At 35.6% G+C, this 12,223-nt stretch overlaps 1 protein-coding gene across 3 annotated transcripts in view; it reads left to right on the top strand.

Moving 5' to 3' along the window:
• Window positions 1-12,223, top strand: part of LOC150108520 (F-BAR domain only protein 2) — a 521,764-nt gene that overhangs the window by 457,964 nt on the left and 51,577 nt on the right. The window lies entirely within an intron of this gene.

The following is a 12,223-nucleotide window of genomic DNA, read 5'->3' as shown; positions in this document are numbered from 1 at the left end:
TGAGTGCTTGGACTGCAATGTTGCGATCACAATGGTGTGCATGTGTTCTGAGTTTGTTGATTCCTTAGTAAGCTGTTGGTGTCATTTTCAGACATTCTCACAGTGTGTACGCTTCTTGGTGTGTTTTTATAATGGCTAAGAAAATCAAATTGCCCACTGCATGTGAAATTAGGTCAGTTATCCATTTCTTGAATGCAAGGAACATTAAAGCAGCTGAAATTCATCGGCAAATTATTGAGGTTTATGGAGAACATGCAATAAGTGAACTCATTGAGGTGTAACACAAAACTTCTTGCCACCATTATTCAGCTGGGAACAATTCCATCATCCCCATATAGTCCTGACCTCGCACTAAGGGATTTTCACCTATTCAAACATCTGAAATCTTTCCTTGGTGGCCGGCGGTTTCAAAAATGATGAGGTCAAAGAAGCAGTTAATACGTGGTTTGCGTCACAGGCAGCAACCTTCTACGATGAAGGTATACTACTCTTAGTACCCTGTTATGATAAGTGCTTGAACAATGGCAGAAATTATGTAGAAAAGTAGTGAAAGATGTCTACTTTAATTTCCAATAAAGGTTTTTTTTTTTTGTAAGTATATTTTTTGTTTCTCTGACAGCCCATCGGAACTTACTTTCTGAACGTCTCTCGTACATAAACCTGTAGTACATTCATACCATGGATAGGCTTCGACATGTGTAACTCTGCTGACTTGCCTACTGTCCCATATAGCAAATCCCACATGAACAAGTGGTCTTGTATATTGCAGTTTTTTTTTTGGAATGGCCAGTGATTGGAAGGTTTTGGGAGTCTAAAGAGATTTGAGATCTCTTTTAGCAGAGAGAAGGCAACTTTTATTCCTTGTTGATGCAATATGTTTGCTATCCTTTCCGCAACAAATTATATGTAGCAATACAACTTCTCTGTGTTCTTATTTTTTCTGTTTGTCAAGGAGACTCCTTTGGAATGGCTCAACCATATTTTTAAATTATTTCTTGAAAGGATTAGACTGAGGAATTTGAGAGGATATATAACATTTCCATACTGTTGAAAATGTTATATGCCATCTGAAAGGGTTTTTATAATACCAATTTTTTTATGATGGATGGTGGTGGGAATTTGTATGAAGATATCATCTGGTGGAGCGGAGGTTCTTTTGGACTGAATAGCTGTTAATTTTGTTTGGAGACTCCTAGGCAGGTGTTTAAAAAAGGCATAGATGTGTTGTTTTCTAATTCAGAAGTGAACTTAACATGCAGATGAATGTTGTTAAGATAAACAACAGATTATGTTAACTTTTTTTTTTTTTTTTTTTTTTTTTTTTTTTTTTTTTTTTTTTGCAGAGCTGATATATATGATTAACACATCATCCACTTGGGTCATAATTCTTAATTCTCCAGAATGTTTTTAAAATGATTTCATGAAGAGGTTAGCTAAAAGAACAGAAAGCTGCAAGCTTATTGCTAGATCTTGAAATTAAAGATGCCAAGAAATTATATTCTTGGTTTCATTCTTTATCCAAGTGTAAGCAAACAAATGTTGTGCATGAAGTAACTTCATGACTGAACTACTTCTATATAGAGGCTAATGATTTCACATTAACTGCCTTAGTATCCCAGACCTGTTTCAACATTTATTTCCTTTATATAAGAAGTCATAAGGTGTGACACCTTTTGACTACTTGTGTATGGAAATATGACTTCTGCATTACTTCAACCTCCGTATTAATTCTGGGTGTGGGTAGTGGTGGTGATATGTGCATTGCATTATGGGATAGTATCCCATAATGGCAATTGATGTGAAATTATTTCACATTCAAATTATTTCCATATTTGGATAAAGGATGAAACCAAGATTATAATTTCTTGGGATCTTTAATTTATAGCATGACCAAGTGGGAAAAGTTTCAACATCTGTCTCTAATCCAGAGTTTAGTAATAAAGTGTGACACCTTTTCGCTTCTTGTATAAGGAAATATGGCTTCTGCATTACTTCAACCTTGGTATCACTTCAGGGTCTGACTCTCACTGATGAGACTGCATGATCAAATTTATATCTCTTCTTCCCTTATAAATAGGATAATTCATATAAAACATCTTGACATCAAAATGTCAGATCATAATCCAGCTCTACTTAAGTTCCACTGCATTGTGAACACATAGGGATCAGTTCTGAACCATGGAAACTTCCACCAATTTTCTGTTTATCTTTTCATTCAAATTCCAGATCCTCTCTCCAAGTTGAAATAATGTTACCTGGAATTGGGATATGTGGTTAAAATTCAAATAAACAGTAAAACGGAATATGATGGAATGGTGAAAGGAACAGGTTTTCCTCAAAAGATAAAAAGTTGAAAGATCTGTATAAAGAGAGAAGCTGGTTCATTACAAACACTTAGATAAAGGATGAAACCAAGAATATAATTTCTTGGCACCTTTAATTTATAGTATAACCAAGTGGAAAAAGTTTCAACATATATCTCTAATCCAGAGTTTAGTAATAAAGTGCGACACCTTTTTGCTCTAATCCAGAGTTCTGACTGTTCAGAGTTCAGAGTTCTTACTTGTATAAGGAAATATGGCTTCTGCATTACTTCAACCTTGGTATCACTTCTGGCTACCACTGATGAGACCTCATGGAACAACATCAATTGAAATTTCCAATAAATGAACCTAGTATAACAACTGAACAGATACAAGATGAAATGCAGAACCAGACACATGAAACTGTTCAACAAGGAGAAATTGGAGAAGTAACAGAAAAGCAAGTAAAACAACTGAAAGAACTTAATATGCAGACAAGATCATCAAAAAAGAAAGATGAATTAATAAAAAATATTGAGGATAAACAAAAAAAAGTTAAAAAAGGAACTAAAGGAAAAAGAAGTAATAAAAAGTGTAATGATTGAGAAGATTGCAAATCATCAAATGAAGACTCTTCAGGCTCAGAAGAGTTCATGCACTATGAAGAACCATCTTATGCTAATAAAGAAAAAGTGAGAGATACAATTAAAGAAAAAATAATACAGTTTACTGATTCAAAGTTTTCTCAGTATGATTATTATCTACATGGGGGGAAAAAAATGACTTGCCTCTAAATCAAGAATGATAGGCATGAAATTGAAATAATGGAAAGCAACTGTAAAAATCTGGAAAACAGTTTACAAGAAGCAGGCTGCAATTGCTCCTTCACAGATTGAAGACCATCAGGTTCTTCCAAAATCTAGAAGTTAAAGACTTACCAGTGACACTTCACTAATCATAGCATCTCCTTTCTGTTGCCTCATTAAATGTTTGAGGATTCCACAGGCAAATTAAACAAGAAACATACTTCTGCTTGCTGGGGTATTGCCCAGTTAAACAAAGTCCCCCGTTGTAATTTACCCCTGAAGATGTAAATCCTACGATTTACGAAACTTGTCGGGAACTATTATTTCAGTGTTTTATAGAACTGAATAATAAAAAAATGTGGTGTAATCACCGAAATGTGTCTTTTAAATACAAAATGTTATATTCAGGCAATGACAGTCAAGGAAAAGGAGTAGCCATAGTATTCACCATTAAATACAAGGCTAATTTTGAATGGCAGACAATTTAAAGTAGAGTGATCTGGGCAAATATTAGAATGGGGAACTGGACAATGAGACTTATTTGTGCCTATTGTCCCACAGAAGTTCTACTAAGGTAGAAGTGGGGGAATTTTTTGAGGCTTTAGATAAAGCAGCTGACACAATGAAAAAGGAAAAGTTGGTCCTTGTTGGGGATCTAAATAGCAAAGTAGGAAATGATTGTCAGACATACAAAAATATTTTGGGAAAATTTGGAGAAAAGAGGAAAGCTAATAATAATGGCAAATACCTGTTGGATTTTTGCTCAGGACATGGACTGGTTATTACAAACACAATGTTCCAACATAACAATGTGCACAAATTCACATGGAGAGAAGAGGCAAGGAATACGAAAAGTCTCATTGACTGTTATTGTTTGATAGTGATGCTTTTCCACTGGTGCAGGACACTGAAGTGTATAGATGAATTCAAATTGGAAGTGATCACTATTTAGGCAGGATAAAATTGAATTTCATATTGAAAAGAATAACATGTAATAAAGTTTAAGTTAAGGGATATTACATCCCATATAGTTTCTTAGCCGAATAAGAAACTCAAAGAGTTTCATGCCGAATATAGTAGAAACTATATATATAAAGTTCGGCGATTCCAAGCGTAAGCAAATACCTGGATACTGCAGCACTGATCCCAAAGGGTAGTGCAAGCTGGGGCAACTCGTGGTAGAAGTGGAGCAAGCTCCGATCAGTATTCTTGATATTTGCCCATAATGTGAACTTAGCTCCTAGGAACTGTATTTTTGTTCACATTATGAGAGAAGGTCACTACCCAGACCGGTTTCGACCTTTATTGAGGTCTCATCAGTGAGTAGCCAGACCTAGTTAATATAAGACCTCAATAAAGTTCGAAACCGGTCTGGGTAGTGACCTTCTCTCATAATGTGAACAAAAATACAGTTCCTAGGAGCTAAGTTCACATTATGGGCAAATATCAAGAATACTGATCGGAGCTTGCTCCGATCAGTATTCTTGTACACAAACATTATTCAAGAAAAAATGAAAGTTTGTGAACAGGAACCAATCAGTGGCAACCCCTGAAGAAAACATTGATTCGGCCAGAGGCATGTGGTGAGGTTCTCTGCAAGAATAGAAAAATCAGAACTCCATGGTGGACAAAGGAAGTTAAAGAAGCAGTGAAGGAAAAGAAGAAAGTATATCCAAAGTTCCTGGCAAATAAGTCAGCTTGTGCTCTTAGAGAATATAGAGGCAAATGTAAGAAAGCTAAACATTGTGTAAAACTAGCTAAACAAAAGGCATGGGTGGACTTTGGCAAGAACATAGAAAATAAATATCAAGAAGGTGGTAAGATATTCTGGAGGTTGTTGAAGAAGCTTAGAAATGGAGGGATGCTGTAAAAGGGATTAGAGATGATAAAGGTGACATGAAAACTGGAGAAAAGATACCCTTGAAGTATGGAGTAATTACTTCAAAAAATTGCCAAATAAAAAAATCAGTGACAGCACAGTGGGAAAAAATACTGACCAGGCATGCAATCAGGAATATTATCCATACTTGAAGTAGAAAAAGCCATCAAAAGCCTGAAATGTGGAAAGGCAGGCTGGAGTAGATGATATTCGATCAGAAATGTTCAAGTATGGATGTATAAAAGTCTTACAGTGCCTGCATAGTTCAGAAGGCCTGGACACAGGGAAGAATTCCAGATGATTGGAGTAGAGCTTTCATTGTACCCATATATAAAAAGGTAAGTAAAACTGAATGTGAAAATTGCAGAGGTATTTCTCTACTGAATGTTCCTGTTAAGATTTATGCCAGTATACTGGAGTAAGGATTGTAGAAGAGAAGCTTGTTGAAGAACAAGTTGGATTCAGGTCAAATGTAGGCTTTCAGGATCAGATTTTCACTTTACAACAAATAGTTGAGAACTCTTGGGAATATAACGAAGATCTGTATTTAAGTTTTGTATATCTGGGAAAAGCATATGACAAGGTGCCAAGAGATGAGCTATTCAAATCACTACAGTTATGTGGTGTCAGTGGGACATTATGTCAAGCAATACTTAGTCTTTATTTGAGTTGTAACTCAGCAGTTAGAATTGAAGGAAATACAGGAAGATGTTTTAATGTTAAATCAGGTGTCAGACAAGGATGTACATTATCTCCTCTGTTATTCATTATCTATATGGATCAGATTATGAAGGAAAGTGGTATTAAACCTTATATCAAAATTGGAGATGTTAATGTCAGCTCTTTGCTTTATGTGGATGAAGTTATACTTCTAAATAAATCCGCTACAAGACTGCAAGATTCTCTGGTTAAATTGAATACCTGTTGTAATAGATGTGGTGTGAAGGTCTGAAATAACAAGACAAAGACAGTGAAAATAGCAGAAGCATTTGAAAATATTGACTGCATTGTTGAAAGGAGAACCTATGCAAGTAAAACATTTCAGCTACTTAGGCACGATTTTTAATGAAGATGGTAAATTAAATATGGAAATAGACAACAGAACCAACAAAACTGATATGGTAGGAAGTCAACTGAATAAATTTATATGGAATAAGAGAGAAATTAGTCAAAACACTAAATTAGCTTTATACAAGACAGTGTTCAAACCAATTTTAACGTATGGATCTGAGAGCTGGGTTAGAAGTAAAACACTTGACAAAAGAATAGAGACTGCAGATATGAGAGTCCTGAGAAAAATTAGATGTGTGAATGGATGGCATCAATGGCAATACCATATTAAAAACGAGAATATGAAGAAAGAACTTGCATGCTTAGCATCCAGGAATGTGTTTGCAGTACTAATCTCGAGCAGTATGGTCACTTAAACAGAACGGGAGAGGAAAGATTAGCAAAACTAGTGTTCTCTGCCAAGTGTTTGGCAGGAAGAAGACCAAGATAAAGGTGGATTAATATGGTAAAAAGCTCCTTAGAAGGTAGAAATATAAGATCTGACAATATTGGGGTATTGATAGGTAACAGATTGATTTGGAGGAAAATTGTAGACAGGATGTTAGCAATGATGTAAATTTCTCAATTAGTACTATCATATCCTGTACATCCCTTGACAGTACATGTCAGGAATTTGATGATGATGATGACATACTTCTGCAGATATAAAGATATAAAAACTTCAACAGATAGATATCCACTTCCTATTGGAGCTTTGGAAGTTTTTAACAGGGCTCTAGTAGGAGTTCTTATTCTTGTCCCCCCCCTCCCCTTCTTGGGTCATTCTGTAGTATCCAAAGGGGTGCAGAAGGGAGAATCTTGACAGTAGACTGACTGGAAATACTATGGCTGTGTAATGAGGTTTATAAATGTTTATGCTCCATCCAATGGAACAGTTAATTCTTCCAGGAATTAGACACGTGCTTATACAGTGTCAACTACATCATAACAACTATAGATTGTATTGAAAACCCCACATTAGACAAAATAGGAGGATACCCCAGGAGTAGAAAAGTGGGACATGCACAATAAAAACATGTCTCGATAATGCTTAACTAATAGGCATATGGAACATTCACAATCCTAATCTCCAGGCTTATATATATACATGAATCAAGGTATTGGTACCTGTCATGATCAAATTTATATCTCTTCTTCCCTTATAAATAGTATAATTCCGATAGAACATCTTGACATCAACATGTCAGATCATAATCCAGTTCTACTTAAATTCTGCTGCATGGAACAAATAGAGATCAGTTCTAGACCATGGAGACTTCCACCAAATTTTCCATTGATCTTTTCAACCAGATGCTAGATGAATATGATCACTCAAATCTGCTTTGATGGTGAAGACATGTCCACCACTCAAGATATCCTTGACTCCTTTCAAAAACACTATAAAAACCTGTACAAATTAAGTGGATATTAAATCTAACATTATTTCAAAGCCGAATACAGAACCTATAAAAGTTTCATGTGAAATTTGACCAGAGCTTAACACGTTTGCTGCCACGCTACTTTGGCAAGGTCTGTTCCCCTACGCCGAGCAGTTTTACTTCAAGGTCAGTATGATATACTCGTAGGACGTTTACCTCCGGTAACGAGATTATCATACTGACCTTGAAGAAGTAAAACTGCTCGGCGTAGGGGAACAGACCTTGCCAAAGTAGCGTGGCAGCGAACGTGGCTTGTACAGAGCATATACGGTCTATGAGAATACACAGTTTTGATGCTAGCCCCACAAGCCAAGCATTTTCACTTCTTCAAGGTCAATACAATAATCTCGTTCCCGGCGTTAAGCGTCATACGAGTATACTCGTAGCTGGCTTGTGAAGCAGGTTTACCCACTATGAGTATACTCGTAGTTGGCAGCGAACGTGTTAACTGGAATACGCTACCCGCCATACTATGTATTGCCCTAGCTGAACCTTATAGGTGACGTGAACACTAGCATCCATATATAGCATTCATGTCACCTATAAAGTTCGGCTAGAACAACTCGTAGTATGGCGGTGAGAGTATTCCAGTTAAGCTTTCTGGTCAAATTTCGCAAGAAACTTTTATAGTTTCTGTATTTGGCTTTGAAATAATGTGGGATTTAATATCCACTTAATTTGTATAATTTTGTATTGATGAAGTGAAGCCTTTTGGCTCTTTATTTTAGTAAAAAAACTAAAACTTCAAACAGAATTTTAGTAAAAATTCTGTTTGAAGACAGTAGTACTGTTGGAAATTATAAATCTTAGAACGTTAATGGCTTTCCTGTTCATGTATCCAAGACAGGTTTGACAGACCAATTACAGCATATGAAGTTACCACAGCCTATAAAGAATGCCAGACCAGAAAATCTCCAAAATGTGGTGGTCTAGGTATGGAACTTTACTATGAGGCTTGGTATTTTATTTTTCCCATTCCAGTTGTACTGTTTAATTCCTTTCTCTCGTCAGGACACATACCAAGTGAATTTATAGCAAACCATACCATCCTCATTCTAAAACCTAATAGAGATCACACCTTAATCAGCAGCTGGAGACCTATTTCTCTATCTAATACTGACTATAAAATTTTTACCGCATTATCAATAACAGGTTCAAAGAAAATAGAAAAAAAGCAGCTAATGGTGCTATCAGTAGACCTTACTCAAGCGTTTGATAATGTCTCTGGCATCCGTTTCTATTCCACATCCTTGAGCAAATTGATATAGTAAAAAGTTGCTATCCATTATTAAAGGAGTGTATGCCAATTTAACTACCCGCTTCCTAGTTAATGGGTCCTGTCAGACCCAGTCAAAATTCAAAAAAGAGTCCAACAAGGTTGCCTTCTTGGTCCATAGCTCTTTGCCTTGGTTCTTGAACCTTTCTTACAGGAAGTCGATAACACACTGTGTGTGTGTGTGTGTGTGTATGTGTGTGTGTGTATGTGTGTGTGAGAGAGAGAGAGGAATAACAGTTCCTTCGACTATGAAGGAAAATAAGGTATTAGCATATGCCAATGATGTAGTGGGCACTTTAAAGAATAATGATTCCATATATATATTTTTTGGTATTTTGGAAAAATTCAGTAAAAGCAGTTGATTAACTATTAATGCAGATAAGACAAAATTAAAAGTTTTTGGAAAGTGGGATCTTGGAGTCATTTCATTTGAACTAACCCCTAAGAAAGAGAGAGAACCCTTCATTATACTTCTAATTCCCTTCTCCCCATACCCAATATTATCAGTTCAAGAACTTATATACATGAATGAACATTAAAACCTTAAAAGACTGGAAAATTAGGCCACTTTCCTTTTCTTCTAAAGCCATAGTACTCAAAACCATAATCTTCCTTGCTCAGTCGTACATCATAAATATTGCAGACATCACAGAAGCTTGAAGAAAAGCAATTATGTAGTAAGACTGTGCAGTTTTTTTGGTTCGGTCTATACCAAGAAGTTAAAAAGGAATTTCTTCAACTATCAAAGAAGCATGGAGGATTTAGGCTTCCAGTCTTAAAATTCTGCTATTTAAGCAATACAGCTTCAAAAATCTGTAAAATATGTAAAATATTGCAGACCAATCACACATGTGCAGACCTTCTCCAGTACTACCTGGGTTTTCATCTTCCCCTGTATGGGGTAAATGATTAGTTCCAAAAGCTGAGGTTGTTCCTGGATACTATAATATTATGTGCTTAATTCTAAGACTTGTACAACATTCTTTCCATTAAAAAAGGTAAAATTTGGTATAAAGACATTTTTAATCTTGTTTTTTTTTTTTTTTTTTTGTTTGCCACAAACTTCCATATTTGAGTACTGACAACTACACTTTGTTTCATAACTTATTTGAAGTTCCAAGGATACCCTAACAGGAGGGCTTTTGCTTGGAGAATTGCATATGGTTGCCTTCCAGTCAATACCATCAAATGGAGGTACTTGAACATCAGAGATCCAATCTGTGACATCTGTTACTGATTAGAAACAGTAGAATATACATTCTGCTGCTGTCCTCTTGCTCTGTATATTTGGAACAGTTTATGTAATGTGTTGGGCATTTCATTACTTAGAACAGGTTATTTTTATGCAGTGCCCACCACCTGTCAGCAATGGGAAGAGAATTTTGATTTTTATGATTAATTAAAATACCATTTGTGAAAGATTAGAAAGAAATATGAATTTGAAAACTAGCAATATGACATCCAAATGCATTATTATATTGTATTGTGGAAATTTTATTGTTCAGTCAGATGATTTTTGTATTTAGAAATAAGCATTCTAGGAGATATCAAATTTTTGGCTAGGTGATGTAGACCACCCACATGATGCAATATTCACCAGGGAGAGATAATTCTATCTATTTTTGCTGTAAGAGGTTTTTTAAATGGTTCCATCCTCTTAATTCAATGTGACCTATGGTCAATTGCAGGGATGACTGGAGAGCAATCTCAGACAAAGAAGGCTAACCACCTGGGTATCAGTCATCTTTGTGCTTTACTTTCAATTGGTCTTTGGTTGTTCATCTGCATGCGATTGGTGAAAAAGAAAAACTGATAGCCTTTGGATATATGATGATATAAAAGAGCTGAGGCCTTTTCTCTGTCTCTCATACCATCTATCTGTCTTTTCTTTCTCCTAATACTATCAGGCTCTCTTTCACCCCTATACTTACTACTCTAGGCCTATGATGAGCACCCCTTTACTTTTTCACCCCAATAAAAGTTGAAACCAGTCTGGGTAGTGGCCCTTCCCATAATTCATATCATTATACATGTAAGGATATGTGTTGCATTATAGGATATTAAGACAACTGATGTGAAGTTACTTCACACACAAACTTTGTTTGCTTACACTTGGATAAAGGATGAAACCAAGAATATAATTTCTTTGCATCCTTAATTTATAGAATTTATCCTGGAATTGGAAGAATGTTGACATAATGTTAATACAACTTCACAATGTCTGATGGAAATAATTCTCATTGTTGGTTTGTGATTTCTGTTCAAGGTGCATTAGTAAAGAGAATCCTTTGTATTTTTCAGTGAAGTGTGCTTTGTTTCTGATATAGTTGAACCTCTAGCATCCAGTATGGTCATAATAGTATGTTTTCCTTGGATATCTTAGGAGCTCCATAAATTCTGGGAACTAAATGATGTCTAGGTGTGAGACGTTTCTTTGTATTTTCTTGGCAGTTAATAAGATCTCCATTTAAATTGTTGGTTGTACTGTGAGCATGCCAAGTGGGGTCACAGTCAAATAGTTTGTAGGTGTTGGCATCAAGTAAGTTTTGCATTTTTCAAATATTCCTCTGTATATATGGCTACCATGATGTTATCTTTGTCCACTTTTAATAGTTTAGCATTCATGTTGTATTGTATTTTTTTTTGGACAATCAACAGTTCCACATTGGGGATATTTGTTCATGGCTGTTTGGCTTAAAGAAGTATGGCAGTCTGTGTGGACACCTGCAGTGTTGTCAACATGTATATTAGACAGTGATAAGGCAAAGTTCCTTTTTACAAGATATTAAGTTCAGTATTTCTGAGCACACATGAAGATGTGTTGATCACAATCATGTTGTAGGGTGAGTGCTTTACATACTGTTCATTTTCATCTAATACGTTATTGAATTTTTTCTTTAATCTTCCCTTACTGGCTTTGGAAATTATAAGTTTTCTTTGAAGAGAGTATGTCATCTCTTCAGTTCAGTAGGTAAGGAGGTCACTAATGCTGAATAGAGAGCAAGTTTGTCAGATTTGGAATAACTGAAACCTGGTAGCACTTACACACTCCTTGAAGAGAGTGACTTCTGTTTACTAGTAAAATTATGACCTTAACTTTTGCTATAATATGTGGATGATGTGTTCACCACATAGCTCAGCTCTGCAAAACAACTACATGACTACTGTTCATCTTGACAGCATTCATCTCTGCATTATGTCCACTATTAAGTTAATAACATATTCCTGTCTGTTTTAAACATTGACTGGATTTTAAATGTTTTAAACGTTTAAACCCTCCATTCCAAACAAAATAAACTTAGCTGTATAGTCCATAAAAAAGCAGTGCACACTGAAATCATGCAAAGTCCCACTACTGCAAGTCATAAAAACTTGGTATTATGAAAACTCTTTGAGACAGTGCATATAACATTTCCAGCAGTATGGAGAAGATGAGCCAATAACTAAATTACCTCAGTCTAATCCTTCCA

The sequence above is a fragment of the Typopeltis vanoorti genome, chromosome 3 (genome assembly GCF_054136105.1).
Source record: "Typopeltis vanoorti isolate ZY-2024b chromosome 3, IOZ_Tvanoo_1.0, whole genome shotgun sequence".
Taxonomy (NCBI): domain Eukaryota; kingdom Metazoa; phylum Arthropoda; class Arachnida; order Uropygi; family Thelyphonidae; genus Typopeltis; species Typopeltis vanoorti.
This window is presented reverse-complemented; position numbering and strand designations above follow the sequence as displayed.